The following is a 19,808-nucleotide window of genomic DNA, read 5'->3' as shown; positions in this document are numbered from 1 at the left end:
TGAAATTGATTACGTACACTCAAAAAAAAAATAATTATAAAAAATTTTTCTAGAACAAAAAAAAAACAGTCAACAAAATTATTTTTCCTGACTTTCCTCATTTACTCTTTAAAATGAAAAAAAAAAAAAAAAGGTTCACTCTCTAAAAATTATTAAAGGGTTTACGTTTACATTTTTTTTTTTTTCTACTTTGTATTTTATTTGAAAAACGTGATTTGTGATGACTTTCCGTTTCTTTTGTTCAACAAAACACAAAAACTGAAAGACGACCGTGATTTTCTTTTTTCCTCATGTATACGCCGTCACAATTTCTTTCTATACAATGCACATACATACATACTCACATATAAGCAAACATCAGTACTAATGATCGTATTCAGTTAACTTTGAAACGTTAAAATATTTTCCGATCAAATTTAACAGAAAAAAAAAAGAAGTAAGAAGAAGAACGGGTCTTTAAAAAAAATTTTTTTTTTAATGCTAACGTGTTTTTCGTGTTCCTATATATTTTTTTTTTCGAAAATTTAAAACGCTGACCATTCTAAATAAAAAAGCGAATTGTTTTACTTGAAGTCCGATACGATACTCAATTATTATATACTTGGAGCATATCGTAAAATTCTTCTTATAATTTGTTGTTATGCTTAATTGTTGTTATTTTGTGTTTTTTTTTTTCAAGAAAAGGTTCTTTGCCTTTGAGCTAAATACCTTAGTTATAAATTATTTAATTATTAATTTTTTTTCTTAAATTGTTAATAGAGTAGATTCCGACAATTAAAACTAAATTTATATTTACAAATATTTTTTCTCTGTGTGGTATTTTATGTAGCTCTGTGTAGCAGTTGTGTAATTTTAAATAATTGAGATAAATATTAATTGTAGAGTAATTTATTAAATATTCCAAGTTGACAATTTTCAATTTCATTAAGGGAAGTTGTATTCGTATGTATACTATATGAGATATATAGCTTAAACGAATTTCGATTAATTAAATAGTTTTAATCACTTTAAATATTGAAAGCCTACCTACATGCTATGTATATATGGGGCAGAGCCGCTCTTCAATGAGGGTTCTATCGTGGTTTGTCACTGGGCGTTGGCCTTTTAACTCATATTTACAGAAAACTGGCAGATCAAATACGTAGCGATGTAGATTCTGCGACCGGGGCACGAAAGACTCCACTCATGTCCTATTTGAAAGTGATGGCTTGGTCCGCTCTAAATACAAATTTCTCGGGGCTTTGAACAGCTGAAGTCGGAATCTTGAGTTCTAATTATCTGACGCGGGGATGCACTAAATATTTGTATGGTCGAGGTGCTGATTGAATTCGCCCCATACATAACACAGCATAACATAACATATTGGAAACTAAATTAATTTTTTCAGTATTCATATTTCATGTAAAAATATCATATTCGTGATTTGTTGTGAGGTTATAATAATTGTATGTCTGTCATTTGATATCATATAAAATGCTGCGCGAGAATAAAAACATTCAACAAAAAAAAAAAAAACAAAATTATTCACCTTAGATTAAATTAAAAATTCACCAAAAGCAAAAAAAAAAAAAGAACAAACTAAAACAAATGAGAAAAATAAACAGTTTTTTCTTTTTTTGAATCATAACAAAAACAATAGTGGTTACTCTTTCTTTTTCTTTTGTTTTAATGCTGATCTCAGTGTTGCCAACTCTTTCTTGCTCAATTTACCACCTGTAGTTAAAAAACTCCCATATTTTCCTCTTTAAAATCCTATTTGTTCCCATAGAATTTCCCTTTAAGAAATTTTTTTATTTATACCCCGATACATCCCATACATTTTTCCCTTCAAAACTTCAATATTTCCTCAAGATGGGAAATTTCCTACGATTTTTGGCTTTATTCCCTTTTTTCCTTTAAATTCTCTTAAAATGGGAAGCTTCCCACGACTTGGCAATACTGGCTGATCTCAAAACTTTTTTTTTCTCTTTTTATATTCCTCAAAACTCATACGAGTATATTTTTCTTTTTCTTTTAGGTTCTTAATTTGGTAACGCTCATTCTATACTTTTATTTCTAATTATTCTCCTTCTAAAGCTCTCAAACTTTAAGAATTTAAATTTTCAGTAATCACCGTGGATATTTCCAGATATAGACCGAATTACCGAATAATTTTAGGTTTAAGTTGAAAATAAAAAAAAAAAAAATGCAGATTGCATTTTGTGTATAAGCGAAGTTCGGGTTGTTTGCAGTCAGTAAAAGAAAGTTAATATGCTCATTAAAATCAAATAAAGAATGAAAAACAACAACAAGACTAATAACTTGTACTTCTATAATGTTATATAGTTTTGATTATAGCAGCAGACCTTATAGAATGCCAGTTAATAATTATTATATTGAGGAGGAAAAAAAAAATTAAGGAAAATTTTCATATTCTTTAAATTAAAATTATCATGCAATCCTTAAATATACCGAGATCTACCATATAATTATATTTTGAAGGGATAAAAAAAAATTAAATTTATTTTTATTCTTGAAGTTTTTTTAAACCTATTCTGTTATACATATACCTTTCATTTAAAAAAAAATGTTTTGATGTCTTTTAAATGAAGTTTAATTTGATTTTGAGAGGGTGGGCAACACAATAAACCAAAAAACAGAAAAAAAAAGTAAAGAAAACAATAATTCTGGAGGATTTTAGGATTAATAAACTGTTATTTTAATATAAATTTTGGAGATTGAACCAACCCCCATTAATTTATGAAGAACAAAAAAAAAATTTTTCATTTCTAAAATGGCTTTGAATTTATAATTTTTTTTTTACTTTTATTTTTTACAAAAAAAAACTCATAATTTTTGAAAAACTCTGGACACAACAAATACCTTGAATATTAAGAGGTTATTATTAGTATTTTTTTCAATTTTGGGAGGTGTCATTCAACAATTCATATAAAAATTTTTAAGAGAAATTCGTACTTGCACAAAACTCAAATCTTACATCTGCATTGTCAATCATAAAATAATTTACAAGTACAAAGTTGCATTGGAAATGAAAAAAATTGTGTCTAAATCTTATGATTATTTTTTCAAAAAAAAAATGTTATCAAAAACTTCATCCTTTTGTACCACGCTCATTAATTGGTAGTTAATTGGTAATTGTAAACTATTTCCAATGACTGTCAAATCCAAACAAAATAAATGCGAATAATAGCACTCCAACTCACTCTCAATATAGTTCGAAGAAAATATTATAAATTAAATACATAAATTCTGTTATACAGCAGTAAAAACAAACTTCTAAAATTTAAATATGAAGGACTAGAAATTTACTTTGGACATAAAAGTGTAATACCACCTAGCGGAATAAATGTTAACTGCTTTATACTATGCTCAACTAATTCGTTACTAATACTCATTAGGCGTATAACACTTAATATGTATAACACGTTTGAAGTGTTATACTTTCGTGTATAACATATCCTATACATATAACACTTTGTATGCATAACACTAACATTTTTTTATATTTTATTTTCCCAATTTATTAATTTTTATTAATTGAAAACATTTTTCTTCTAATTTCAGGTAATTTTAACCACTTTCGCAATTGAAATAATGGCAAATTTACAGCGTATTTGTGGTAAGCATTAAAAATTATAGGAAAATTCTAAGATTCTTTAAATTGTCGGAAATCTATTCATACTTTTAAAATAGGTCAATATTCTTTTTATGTTCATAAACGCAAACGGGTCGCTTGAAAATCCGTAACATCTTTTTAAATCTCATTTTTTAATAAATCAACAAATTAATCTTAAATCCTTGAAATTTAGTATTTTTTTTTTGTTATTGGAAAAAGGATGTATAAGAAATAGAGTAATCAAGGCCAAAAATCATAGCATTTTTACAAAGAAAAAGCCGCAAAATAAAAAGAAAAAAATTTTCTATTATTTTTGAAATTTATTTTTGCAAAAGATTTACTTATTTTGCAATGTCACCTTTCTGACCATTTTGCTGTTTTTTTTTTCTGTATTATAAGTACACCTTTTGTATTGCCTTTTGTACGCACTTTAACAATTCAATGAGTAGGTAAATAGAAAGGGGGATTATAAAAATTTATAACAAATATGAAAAAGAAGGACAAGTTTTTCTTTTCTCTTCTCATGAAAACCAATAGTTTTAATAAAAATCCGCCTCTCATATTTACTAACGAAAAAAAAAAAACAAGTTCATGTGAAAATAGTTTAAAACACCTTGGTCCGCCTTTTGTTCCAAAAGAACAATTGAATTCTAAGTGCAAAAAATTAATATCGAATTTACAAGAGTAAACAAAAGAGAATAATTTTTACTTGAAAGTACACCATTTTTTTTTTTATTTATATTTGACACTTTTTCTTTGAGTTCAATTATGAAACAAAAGCAACACAAATAAAATTATAAAATAATTAAAATTTGATTTTATAGAAATTTTTCTAAATAATTTTCGAAAATCGAATTTTTTAGTATTCGAAAAATTCGAAAACTGTTAATAAAATCAATTAATTCATAAATCTTAAATTATTTAAGAAGAATTTGTAGGTCCAAGATCTTTTTCTAGTAAAATAACTTTTTAAAATTAAAATTATGATAGTTGTCTCTCTCCCTCCGTTTTTGCATGTTGTTCCGGTCAATTGTTGTATTCTCTCTCAATGAGGAGAGAAACCATAAACTACTATAATGTACAGGACGTCTTAATATTTTTGCAAATGTGTTATATCCAAAGTTTTTTCTTCAGAAAAAAGACAATTAATTTCTTTAGTACACATATAAATTTCGTACGGGAAGGCTATTTTGCTGAGCGTCAAAATAATTTTATTTGTTGTTTAAAATTTAATTTTAATTTAAATTTAGTGAATAATTATATTTATTATTTGTTTTGTTAAATATAATGAAGATTTATAATTTATATTAATTAAATTTTGTGTGAGAGTAAAGATGTCTACGGAGAAACTGAAAGATCATTTGTTCTTTAGAAATAATACTAACAAACAAAATTACCTGCGTCAACATGAATGTATAGGGGAATATAGAGGAGCTCTCTTTCGTTTTTGTCTAATAAGTGGTAAGTCCAAACTCCATTTAGAACCATATTACAATATCTAATGTAGCGCTATTTTAAAAAGGACAGGGCAGCAACTTATATGATTTTATTTATTTTTTTTTTATCAGGAACCGTAAAATCTCTTTCTTCTCTTCGAATATAAGAAAAACAGCCTATTAGTAATATTTAATTGATTTTTTGTGCTCATTTTAGCAATTGTTTATTTTACTCTTCACGGTAGATTTACTGATAAATTTTTTGAAAATTTTCGGTATTATTTTTAAATTCTAAGATTTTAACCTTATATCCAATTTATTCACCATAATGAATTTAGAGATAGTTATCTAATCACTATTTTTCTTAATTTTTCGAATCATTTTTCATTCTTATACATATTTTGTTCCCAGTCCATTATGAAAATTCTTCCTTTTTCTATTGTAAAATGATTACGATCGACTTAAAATAAAATTTATTATTTTGGAAAATTATATTTGACTCTGATATGAAATGTAAGGAAAATATATAACCTTATACCTTAAAAAATAAAAATTCTCTTTAAGAAATAATTAAGGACCTCTTTACAAGATTTTTAAAAGCACATACTCTTCTATGATTCTGTTCTTAAAATTTTGAAAAAAAAATTTAAGAATAAAACAAAAATATATACGTGTATAGCTTTGTAGGTGCCCTTTATAATTATAAGATAGAATCAAAAGGAAACCTTAGTACAAAAAAAAAATTTATTTCTTAAAAAGTACAAAACAAGAAGAACAATCATAAGAGCAGCATTTTTCTTAAGAAAGAGACCGACTGTCGTCACATCTAAAGGGAAAACAAAAAATTAAAAAATTTAGAAAATAAGGATGCGAATTTTTCTTAGAAAACAAACAAAAAAAAATTTCAAGTCCTTTTTCATACCCCGAAAATATTATTTAACAAAAATGTACATGCACCTATCTACAAACATACAATGTGTATACGCATTCAAAATAAAAATTTCATTTATCCTTTATTTTATGTGAAACTACGATTACTTCAAATATGTGTGTGAATGTGCACAAAATCTAGAACGAAAAGTCAAATAATAACATCAAAAGAAATGGTCCTTTGAACAACAACAATACAAAAAAAAAGGGAAAAGAATGCAGGAAATGACTTTTTGTGATAATTTTTGATTCTTAAAAATTTTATTATTGTTTTTTTTTTATTAATAAAAAAAAATTTAATATTAAAGGCATCAAAACAAAAAATTAAGGATCTTCAGACTTTCTTTATAATTTTTATTCAAGATTTTATTAAAAATTGTGTTTAAAAAAGATTTATGAAGGAAATTTTATAAAAGTATATTAAGGTATTTAATTAATTACTGAAAATTTCGAAAAATTAATTTAATTTCGAAAATTTATAAATTAAATTTTGTTTTAACAATTAATAATTTACAAAATCTAATAATCTACAATTTTTTTTAAATAAAATATCACGAGAATAAACTAAATACCCATAGCATTTTCAAAATTTCCGACTTTTTTATTTATTCCGACGTGTTCACCGATTACGTAAGAGATCATTATAGAAATATGGCATATCTTAAAGAGAGAGAATCGAAAATGAGAATACGAAATAAAAATATGAGAAAGAATATGACAGAAATGCAGTAAATATAGGGAGAAATACTCATCGAAATGAGTTCAATTTTCTTGAAATTGACACTCATATACAATCGATCCTATTTAACCGGATATTTTAATATTGTGAATGGGTAAATTTCAAATTAAATTGTGATTTATAAATAGAAAATATTCAATTATAGCAAAAAAAATTATTAATTAATAATCAATTTGTTCATTCAACCTTATCTATGATCAATACTATTATAAAAAAATTAATATCGTAATTAATAAAATTTCGTATTCTGCTCAAATTAAATACGGTCTTAATTTACTATTAAAATTAAGAGCGTATTTTTTATATTATATAAATTGTCTGTGATTCACTTAATTAGAAAGATTGTGAACAATAAAATGAAAAGTAAAATTTTCTCCGTAATAAACCATCTAGTAAGAGCCGTCTAGCAGTATGGATAGAATTGGAATGGATATTAAATTACCACATGTTAAATTTAGAATTATGGATGAGTGTACCAATGTTATACTAATACAAATAGATTAACACAGTGTATCCTTTTAGGTTTATTTTGTCTACAAAATTATTTAAAATAAAAACAATATTAAAAAAAAAAAACTGAGAATATTAAAAAAAATTTGGCAACTTAACTGTTTTGGCGATCGAGGTGAAAATTTTTAATGTTAAAAATTTGAATATTAATTTCAACGCAATATTTTCATTTCATTTTTTTTTCGGTTTTTATGATTCTATAAAATTTTTAAATGATTTAATAATAAAAAAATATAAAAATATTAATAAAATTAAAAATTAATAAACGCAACACGTGTCTTCGTTTTTTTTTTCATTATTTTTATTATTATTATTGTTTAATATCGTAAATATTTAAAAACATCGTATTGCTACTATAAAAAAATAGTATGTAGTTCAAGTTCCGCCATATTAAAATATCCTTGAAATTTATATTTAAATTTTTTTTTTTTTTGGATTTTAATCAAATTAAATCAAAAAAATTTTTTTTGTCCCTGGAATAATTTAAAATTTTTTTACCTATATTAGATTTTATTAGAAATCTTTATTTATAAAATATTGTAAAAATATTCAATTAATTAAAATTTTAAAATAAAATTTTAGAATTTTTTTTTTTTTTTTAGAAATTTCCGTTCATGTAATTGGAACGGAACACTACTAGCTTATACTATAGAATTTTTTATGATAAAAATTTGTAAAACAAATAAAGAATAAATAAATTTTTTTTTTGCGACTTAATTTTAAATATTTACATAATATTATTAATGTATGTGTGTATATTTCTCCGAATCTAAATTTAAAATTCCAATGCTGAAAATTATTCGCAGTTGTCAGTTTTTTTTATTATTTAAATTATTAGAAATGTTCCTGTCCATTCCGTAATCTCAGGCTTTTTGATTTTCAATTGCCATTTTTTTTTTTTGTTAATTTATCATTCAACATTTTGGTGATCAGTAATCTAAAATTATATTATTGTATAAAAATAAGGTAAAGAAGTTTAATACAGAGGCTTGTTAAATCTTCCAATAAAACCTATACTACAAGCTTGAATTCTTTTGGTTTGAGTAAAAAGAATTTACGTTTTGAATTCATTGCTCATTCTCAACCACTCTCTTGAATCATTTTTTGGCACAAGATTTTTTTTTTGAATTATTTTTTGCACAAGAATTTTGCATAAAAATTTTTAAATACATACACTCAAATTAATCAACTATAAAAAGTTTTATTTTAGACAAAATCAAAAACTTCATTTGTATAAGAGTTCCACAAAAATCTTACAAAAATTATGACTTATTCAACACTAATTTCAGTAAGTGCATTCCGAATTAGATTACTTTTTCAAGAACCTTTCAATTTACATTTTCGATTGGAAATTTCGATGTTTGTTATCTTCGAAATTTTCTTGAAATATTTTTCTTAAATAGAATATTTATAGAATAACTATAATTTTATTTACGTCGCTAATAATTTAAATCTCAAAAGGTTTATTTATTAAATATAACAATTATAAAATACTCACGTGGCGATATTTTATTTTTGCTGTCATATTTATTCAAGTGAAAATGAAAAAATATTCTGGAGTACAAAAAAAAACGGAAATATTTTTTATTTTTTTTTTTTACAAAATGTTAGTCATTTTTGTTATTGGTCACGTTTATTAAATTTTTTTATTCATTTATTAATTAATAAATATTTAATGAATTAATCGAAAGCTTTATTTGTTTTTATTAATATTAGAAAATTAATTTTATATTGCAGAATAGTTATAAGAGAGTGAAGTTGTAAAAGAGGCGAAAATTTTTAAGCAAATCCATTAGTAATTTAATTGAAATTGAATAAAATTCGGGTCCTCTTTATAAATAAATTTTGGCCGAAATTCTTAGATTCCGCATCTCATTACAGTATAATTAATTAATTATAAAAACTAATTCGTATATAAGAGTTTTCCTTAATTGTATAACAAGAACGTTGTAAATCTCTTATGTTTCACTTAATTAAAATTTTCTAAAATAAAAATTTCAAAAAAAAATTTGAACTGCATTCCTCACGGCGCAAATCTTATTATTTTTTTGCTTTTTATCTCCTTTCATAACATTGCTGAGAAATTAATTAGACCAAAATTATATCATTATTACTCATATTTTATACTCATTTAAATACGGTATTTTCATATAATTTTTCAGTTATTCTCACCCTCTTTGCAAAAAAATTACTCTTTTTTTTTCTCTTTTTACATTACTTCAAAATTTTCCTATTCAAGAAATTCTACACAATACAAATCATTCTCAAATGGTTACTCCTATTATATTTGTTTAAATAACTAACTACTTTCTTTTAGTTGAAATTAAAAAGAGAAAAAAATCTTTTGAAATGTTGAAGATGAAATGACACATTAAAAAATTTTCAACACACAAAAATGTTAAAAAAAAATTCATCATAGTGTTGACTTTTAGAATATAATTGTTATTGTTGCACTATATTGAAATTGTTTTGTAAATTATTCTTTATGCTATTACGATAGTTAATATTAAATGTGAAATGTCATGCCAGTTTAAGTGTGCATATAATATAAAATGTATTCATTTTTTTCTCTTTTATTTTTTTTTTTTACTCTCTTGAGAGTAATTTTTATTAATAAAATATATAGAGAAGAATCAACTACTTGACATAATGAATAGTTATAATTTTTGAATATACCATAATTAAATAAGTATATTAGAAAAAATTTCATATAAAATACTAATTGAGTACTTAAAATCTAAGATGTTTGCATATACGATTTATGTACGTGAATGCATGAATATACTTACGGTATAAATACAAAAGATTTTTTCATTCTCAAGTTTTATTCATTTTTAATTTTTATTTTAAGAACAACAACATTTATATAATGTTGCCTCCATAATTTCTTACTCATAATTTCTCTTTTTTTTATTTTTTGCATTTAATTTCTTTATACTTATTATACAAATTTCATACTGAGTATAAAAGTAAATTTGCATACGGTTAATAAACTAATTATATTAACTAATTAGTTATCATTTTCATAAAATTAATAAAATTTGAAAAGAAATTGAAATTATAATTAGAATAGATTTATATTTTAATTGGGCATATATATAAATTAGATTAATAATCATATAATATAAGATATACTTATTAATTATAATAAATTTATGCGCAATTAAAAGATTAATAATGAATTATACACCATAGACTTGGTTACCCAAAATAAAATTATAGTAACTGACAAGAGAAAATTTTCAACACAGTAAGTAAAATATGAAACATACTCGTATTATACTAAATGTTGTAAACAATTATAGAATATTATAGATATGTTGCGTAACGTAATAACAATAAAGGTGAAAATAAAGAAATATTCGAGATTAGATTCATATTGTAAATTAAATTAGATTCAGTGTATAAATTGGATATTAGTTTAAGAAGCAAAATTTTCCATAGCCTTAATTTCTTTATTACTGCAAATTTGAATACTGCCCAGAGAGTGGTGTTGTGTTCAGACATAAACTCCTATAATGTACATGAAAATAAATATATGTATGTTTGTGGTTCAGAGAGCCAATATCAGAGAGTGTTGTTGTGTTAAAATTGCCACTATTCATGCAATAACAACAGCTACATTGCCCAATATCATAATTATTAATATTATTATTATGCAATGTCCATGTCAGTACAGCGAAACGGGAAATTTCAATATTTGCTGCTAAAAAATAGAAAGAAAAAAACAATTATGTAATAAAAATGTTTGTATAATATGCAATTTTTAATATACTGATATTTCTATATTTAACATTACATTCCCTATAATCCTATATGGTCATTAAATATAATTAAAGATTTATTGTTAATATTATTGAGAGGTTTTTTTTTTTGGAATTTCTAGTAATTATGGCTCATATTTTTTAATTATTTAATAATTTAAGCTATTTGATTTTTTTTTCTCCAATATTCATTATAATTACATTTTTTATAGTTTGTAATAATTTAAAATCATAATAATATATTATATTGTATTGGAATGTATGCTGTGTGTTGCCAGATTGCTCAAAAATTTCATAATTAAAATTTGGAAATGAAAAAATATTTAAAATTTTTTTTTTTTTTTGCTGAAATGCTGTTAAATTTGAATAAAATTGAAGAGAGAAAGTAAGAGAGCTCTGATCGTACTACATAAAGAGAGAGTCGTTATCGTACTACATAATATAAAGCGTTAGTTTTAGTTACCGTATATATACGATACTATGAACGACTTATAATTCCCTGTATTTTGCAGCAATAATCATTTCATTATTGTAGTGTTAGTATTTTACAAAAAAAATTTTAGTCTATTTTAAATATTTAATATTGTTAATACCGTTTAGTAACACCATTGTTAATTAAAGTGGAGAGAAAATTTGTTGTTCTCAATGAAATATGTACTCAATAAATTCTATCTCTTTCTTATTACGGCCATTGTTGCGAGCAACAAAGTTGAAGTACATTTTTTAATTTTTTCTGTGTGTATAAATTTTTACAATTTTTACAATTTTCAACAAAAAAATTTTTCCGTGTGACTTGTTAACTGTACTAAAATATAATACTTTAATATTATTTAATTTAATTGGACTATTTATTTAAAATTAATTTATTTCAAAATTTAAAATTTCCAATAATTCAAAAATTTCATTTTAATAATCATTACCCTAATAATAAAAATTAAAATTTTAATAAAAAATATTTTATATTTTTTCAGTTCATATTTAATAAATTAATTATATAAAATATAAAAAAATTTCTATTTAAAAAATTATTATTACTTTAATAATTTACAACGTGAAATTAAATTAATAATTTTCACCACATGAGGAAATAAAATTAAATAAAATTAGCCAAAGAAATTAATAATTTTCAAAATTTTTATAATTTTTCCCCTTAAATTATTTATAGGTACGAAATATAATTAAAAATGATATTAAAAAAAAAAAAAATCAAATTTATTACAATTTTATTTATGATTTCCTCTTTTTCTCTATAGTCTCTCTGGGTCTTAAAAGTCTCAATTATATAAAAAAAATAATATAGTATTGCTATAATAAAAAAAAAAATTAAAAATTAATATTTAATTTTTTTAAAATGGTTTCCTTAAGACAAAAATATACCCTTTCATAATATATAAAAAAAAAAATTTTTTTTTAATTAATTATTGTAGTAAAATTAAAAATGCAATAAAACTGAAAGTGAATTTTCACATTTTATACAAAAATATCTAAAATTTATTATAGGGTGTTACCATATCTATGATTATTTCTGCCTACATATATGCTATTCATATATGTATATTGGTATTTGAATGAGAAACACCAGAAGCACATCAATTTTAAATATTTTTAATTGACATTTGAAAGGAAGTGTGTCGAACCATAATGTGATAACGCTATATAGAAATATTATTATTGTCATTAAATTAATTTTTCGCCTTTTTATTTGTTGAAGACTATAAAATTATTTACACTTTTTTCTCCTATATAATGATCCTATATCTGTTTGTTATCTTTCTCTCTTGCTTCTCTTCCACATTTGGTCTATAATTTTTTTTTTTTGATACATCACAATTCACAATATTCACCATTCACAGTCCATTGAATGATCACTTGCAATATATGTGTTTTACCGCATAATATATTTAAACATTTTATACAAAATCCAATTTGAGGGTATATAAACATATATATAACATATATACCTTATATATCCCCGATATATATATGTTATGTATATATATATATATGTTATATATTACACATTTATTTTATTTTCACTAATTTTATACACTCCTTAACAACTATCAAACATAATTTTTAAATAATTTATTTATCATATTATTTATTTATATTTTTGTTATTGTTTTTCTTTCTTTTTCTCTCTTCATAAAATAGTTATATAAGTAAACAATATTATAATAAGAAAAAAAATAAAAATTTTTTTTTGTTATACAATCGACCTTTCATGTCTTAAATGTCAGTCAGTCAATATATAAATTGATGCTTTCGTATAAACAACAAAAATAAATAGATTATAATGTAAAAAAGAGAAAAACAGTGTCTTAAATATCAATAAAAATAGAAATTTTGTTAATTTTCATTTTAAATTTTTGAAAATTCAAATAATTATTTGTTATATTATGTCACTTATAAGAAGACATATACGAAGTTCAAGAATGTATTCAAGAATAAAAATCATATGAGTATTTGAAATGCCGAAAAATTATCAAAAGCTTAATTTTAATTTATGCCAGAATTTCTTATTGTATTATCTTAAAATAACTTGTTTTATTTGTAATTTATTTATTATTATAAATATTAAACAAAAATGCTATTTTTTTTTTTCTGAGTCTAACACTATTTGTACAGATTTAAAGCTGAATCAAACATAGATTCATAATATTTCTTGAATCAAACTTTTTGACATAACATAAACTTGACGGAATTTTTTGTCAAACTAATTGCTTTTAAAGATTAAGTGAGATTAAAATCTATACTAATATTATAATACACTTAGAAAAATTAGTTTGTCAGTATGAAACAAAACATTCACCATTAGGGCATAGGCGATTACGGTTCATCAACTAATTTTATGTCTAAGAATTGAATTTGAAAAGAGTTCGAAAATTTATTTGAAACCATTATTTTTAGTAATTTCTTGTATTGTAAAATAATTACTAATTTTGAATTGCATATTTATGGGAGCATAATTTTTTAAAAATTTTTAAATTTTAACCATTTATATTAAAATACATGCTTACGAAATTTTAAAAGTAAAATGTGCTAAAAAATCTTAACCTAAAATATTTATTAACTTAATGATTTTAATTTAAATTTCTAAAGTGACAGCAGCTATTAATATAGCATTTTATTACTTAATATATAAAATGTGCAAACAAAAATTTTTTGACATCAAAAAAAAAAAAAAAAAAACAAAATAATGCGAGAAAGACTAACAATGTATTAATATTCTAATTACAAGAAGATTATAAAAAATTAAAACAAAACTGTTATACATAATATGTATGCATGTGTAATGTCTCGAAAAGAGAAAGGCGACAAAGCATTTTACAACTAAAAATAAAATTTTTGTTTTTTTTTTACGACTTTTTAATGTGCATTCTTAGCGTGATTTTTTCCAATTTTTTTTATAGCATTTTTATAGGAGTAACATTTTGACATTTTAAAAATCCCGTATACTCTCTCATAATTTGTAACATATGTACGTATGTATGTGTTATTTCAAATGTCGTATAATATGTATACATATGAATGTTATATTACACACATGTTTACAAAATATATACTTGGTTAATATTGAGATATAGAAAAAATTTTTCGTCTTTAATTTTATTTCTTCCGATTGTATTTTTTTTTTTTTTGAAAAAAAAAAAAGGACACAAAATATCCTACACTACTTTGAGTTATGTGTTAATAGTTTTTATTACTTTTACATATATAAATTTGTATATTTCTTAAGAATTTTTTTTTTTTTCAAAATTTAGTAAATTTTAAAAATACCTAGCTGTTTTTTTTTTTGAATTAATGAAAAATTTTTATATTTTTAAAAGAAATTATTTCACTGTAACTATAGACAAAATTTTTAAAGAAATTTTTCATTTTTTATGTTTCGAAAATCACGACTTTCATAGATCAGTTTATTATACTTTACGAAATGAATCCCTTGAGAGGATAACCAAAAAAAAAACATCTGATATGGTCATCACATAACCGACTACATAGTTCATCGTCTAGTTAAACGAAAGTGTTACAGACGATTATGAAAATGGCTTTTGAACACTTCTTACTTTATAATTTTAATGGTGTTAATAAGCTTTTACGAGTAGTTAACATACTAAGAAATATTTAAATTTGGCTCCTAGGAGAGTTTGGGGTGTCCGAATTTCCTAAAAACCTCGCCAGTTAATTTCGGTAACAACCACAACTCAAATATAAAATTTCAGGAAATTCCATAAATTTCCAAATATAAATTCGGCCCCCAGTCCGAGTCCTGGTGATTCCAAAAAATTTATAGGTTCATTGTTTTAAAACTTGAACAATTGATTGATTATTTCTCTTTATATATATGCCAAAAATGTAAAATTTGCAGTTCCCAGTGCCTGATATATCCAAAAAGTTGACATACACAATATCATAGAAATTAGTTAAGTCGAACTTGAGGTACATACGTGCACATTTAAACCGAATTTTTACTAGAAATATAGTTTACTTACACATCCCTACCATGGGGAAGTGCGTTTCCGTCGAAAACTCAATATGCAAAAATTGCTGTCATCACATCACCTCCCCTATTGTATGCAATGCAGTCGATAATTAAAGTATTTTCCAAATTTAATTATTATAATGTATGTCAATCGGCTACTATATTATGTATAATATAATTAATGCAATAATTTAATAAATTTAAACAGAATTTTACGATATATATACATTCTTAATTACATAATGTTCACGAATAATAAGTTTTACCTTCTGCTCTTATTTTAATTAAATATTTATGCAGTATTTTAGTAAAGAAAATTGTTATTATATTAAAAATTAAATATTACAGGAAATTCTGTAATTTTATATTCATTAAATTACCAAAGAGTAGAATTAAGTACTATTTCTTCCGGTCTTCAGGGAACTCATAAAAATTTTATATTATTTTTTTTTTGTTCTCTTCTCTTGATAAAATTAATTTAATGTCAGTATTTAAATTTTGAATTAGATTTAATTAATTTAAAAATTTTACAAAAATTTCAGATTTAGAGAAATTTGTTATATTATTACATTACACTTGATAATATCATTAGAAACCATAACTAATACAACACATCATATTCCGGCAATTCGGTTGCTAAAAGCAAAAACTGACCAAAACAAAATTTTTCAATTTTTAATTAAATGTCAAATTTAGATTTTACTATTGTTTTTTTACCTATATATTCTCTACATATTTTAATAATCCTATTAATCTTATTTAATTTCCCCAACTTAAGCTGTAAAAATGTCTGAAAATTAAATTTCATTTAAGTACATAAAACAGAAATTTTCGGTTCCATACCTATTGAATTTTTCCAAAAGACCACCTAAAAATATAACAAAACAAAAAAAATTTTTTACTCTAAATACGATCATATTTATTTCTTAATTCTACGATCATATTTAAAATAATTTATTTGTTGTATAATTGAAATACATAAATATTGTAAATGCTCAAATTTCAATGTTATCTATTCTTATATTTATATGCATTCCAACAAATTTTTGCATGATATCATATACATTTGCTGCAATTAAACTATGTATGAAATTTTAATTGAGTCATCACAATTTATTGTTACGTTGCATTCATAACTGTAATATAAGTATTTATATTATTGCAACATAAAAATTGATGTTAAAATATGAAATTAAAAATTCTTGTAATTTAAAACTAATTACTTATATATTTTTAATTGGAAAGGGGTCATTTTTAAAGTATTCGTATTTGCTAAATATTGTTATACAAAATTTCATTAATTTCATATTTGTTATACAAAAATATTAATATACCAGAATACTAACTGGCATAGTAACAGGTATTTTGAGAACTCTACCTTATTGTTTTATTTTTAAATTGAATAATTTTGATCGGTTTTAATAATTGTCTGTTCAAATATTAATTCAGTTTTATAACAAAATTAAATCTGTAATAATCAACGTGAGTGTTTACACTTTAACCGAATATCTACCGTACAATTATTCAATTTTAAATAATCAAAATAATATTTTTATATCAATTTATCTTTTCCAATAAAGAAGAAACATAAAAATCACTCCAGAATTATATTGAATCATACCATTTACTGATTACTCGTATAAAAATAAATAATTTTTTATTCTTTACATTGGCGCCATTTTATCAAACATTTTAAGTTCTGTATCATAAAATTTATTTCTCATTGTTAAAAATATTTTCATTTTCAAATTTTAAAATTATTTTCTTATCCAAACATTCGAACTTATCGAGAAAATATAACAATATTGTGTACTTAATATAAATTTTATCTGATTTCGTACATGCGTGTAAATAATTATAACCGATGTTATATAATTAATCAGGATGTAGGTAGCTATGTTTTTAAAATGTTTCCTCTATTTTAACATTTTTACCTACCTATACTCAATATACTAATATAGTAATATTACTGTTCTTTTTTTTTTTCTTTAATCGTATATTTATTTTATAATGTATGATTTGGTCTCATACACAATCTATACATATACAACATGTTTCTTATCTTATCATAAGTTTTATACAAATAGTTAGCAGTTATTTGGAAGCGAAATATTATTGATAAGATAATCGAGTTGTTGTAGTTATCAAAAGAACAATAAAATAAATAAGGAATCAAATAAAATTTTTTTTGTTTTTTTTTTTTCTTTTTTGGTGATTTGTTATTTATTGACATTATAAAAGTGATAAGAGACAAAATTGAAAGTCATTTTTGTTTGAAAGCAGAAAACAACCAAAACAAAAAAAAAAAATTTGTTAGTTGATAACATAGAAATTGTTCTTTTTACCTCTACACATACTTGATTGTTTACTTTCATACAAAATGAAAATTATACATGTATGTATAACAGTTCGAGTTAGATGTTTTATATTTATAAAAGTTTGAAAAATATTCAATTTCTAAAAAGTTAATGTAATTTAATAATTCTTAAAAATTTTTATATAAATTTTCATTCACATTACGAAATTTGCTTTAATTTTACGATGTTAGAGAAGTTGCTGGAAATCAACTGCAATGTTAGGAAGGCAAATATCATACAAACATATTTATGTATATATTTTGATAATACTTTTCGAGTTCTTGGGCCACAACGTTGACATTTTGGAAAAACACCCAATTTTTAAATTTTTCTCAATTTTTAAATAATTCTCCAACAATAATAATCTCGGGAAATTTTAACAATTTTGATATATTCTGTACGTTTACTTCATAAGTACTCATTCGGTTATCGGTAATTCGTCAATTATTATTGTATACATTAATTAATCCTTACAACCGAATTAATTTTTTTCTACATTCTCATGTTATGTTATAGTATATACGCATACGTGTAATGTACACATAAAAATACGACAATGTGATACCGATATAAATTTATTTTTAATAAATTTATAATGTTATCTATCTCTTTTCAAATAATTTATTGTTTACATACCATACCTATGTACATATATATGTTTATGTAACTGTTAATATTGTATATTTCCGCAATAATAAAATTTTTTTTTTTGTATACAAAATTGTTGTTTTCTTCTTTTTTTATTATTATTATTTTAGTTCCTTACGTTATTTCGGAAGGTTTAAAGCCCTACCTAAATATTACGGTAATAATAATATATGTGTATTATGTGTTTGTACTATAAATAAATTAATTTTATTAATATCGTATAAAATTTGTTAATTGACATTGCAATATTTTTAATTGTGTAAATTATTTAATAATTTTAAAAATATGTCAAAATACATTGTTGCCAAATTGAAATCAATTAAATATGTTACAGCATAACAGTATATTTAGACAGTATAACAGTATATAACAGAATTTTTTCTGTTTTTAATAAAATAATTTGAAAAAAAAAAAAAAATTTTATCCAATTATGAAATTTAATTAATAATTTTGTTTAGGCAAATAAAAAATAATAAATTGTATAGGTAATATACGTGATATAAAAATTTTGCAAAAAAAATTAAGAAAAAGGAAAATAAATAAAATAAATTAGAAAAAAATTAATTTATCACTGGCAAACAAGAAAAGGAAAACATTTCTTATAAATATTTCTAAAAATAATCATTAAAAATTAAAAAATCAAAAACAAGTCAGCCACCAAAAAAAAAGAACAAAAAATTGTCTTCTTCCCTGAGAAATTACCAAAAATGTTAAATGTCATTTCAAATAAATTCATATAAAGTTGCGGGTGACTTTTGATTTGAAAATACAAAAAAAAAAATTAAATTAAATATTTAATATTTTAAAATTTTTTTTTTTTAAAAATTATGGACATACACGTATACCGTACTCAAATAATGCAAAATATACAGTGCAAAGCTAAAATAAAGTTATATTTTAGATTTCAATGTGATTTCGAAAATATTCAATAATAAATTGCCATACCTGCACAGTTTGGCTCAAATTATTTGCTTAGCAAATTAACTTGGGAAAAAAATTATATAATTGAGAGAATATGCTAATTTTTTTTTTACTCTTTAATCAATAATAATTGAAAACATACTCTTGAAATGCATTCAATACTTCCGAACATTGCAACTTATAAAACAACTTCTAATTATAAATACATGTATTTGTGTATAATTCTCTTAATTGAATCGTTATTGTGTATGGATATGCGTAAACGTAATATGTATGTATAAAAGAGTAATTGACAGACAAAATTACAAATATTTATACCGGTAGATGGCTTTATAATTTCATATACAATATAATGAAATTATGGAATAATAACAAATTCGATTCAGGCGTAAAGGCAATCTGTT

Source organism: Condylostylus longicornis, unplaced genomic scaffold (assembly GCF_029603195.1).
Source record: "Condylostylus longicornis isolate FDR11 unplaced genomic scaffold, ASM2960319v2 ptg000079l, whole genome shotgun sequence".
Classification (NCBI taxonomy): Eukaryota; Metazoa; Arthropoda; class Insecta; order Diptera; family Dolichopodidae; genus Condylostylus; species Condylostylus longicornis.
This window is presented reverse-complemented; position numbering follows the sequence as displayed.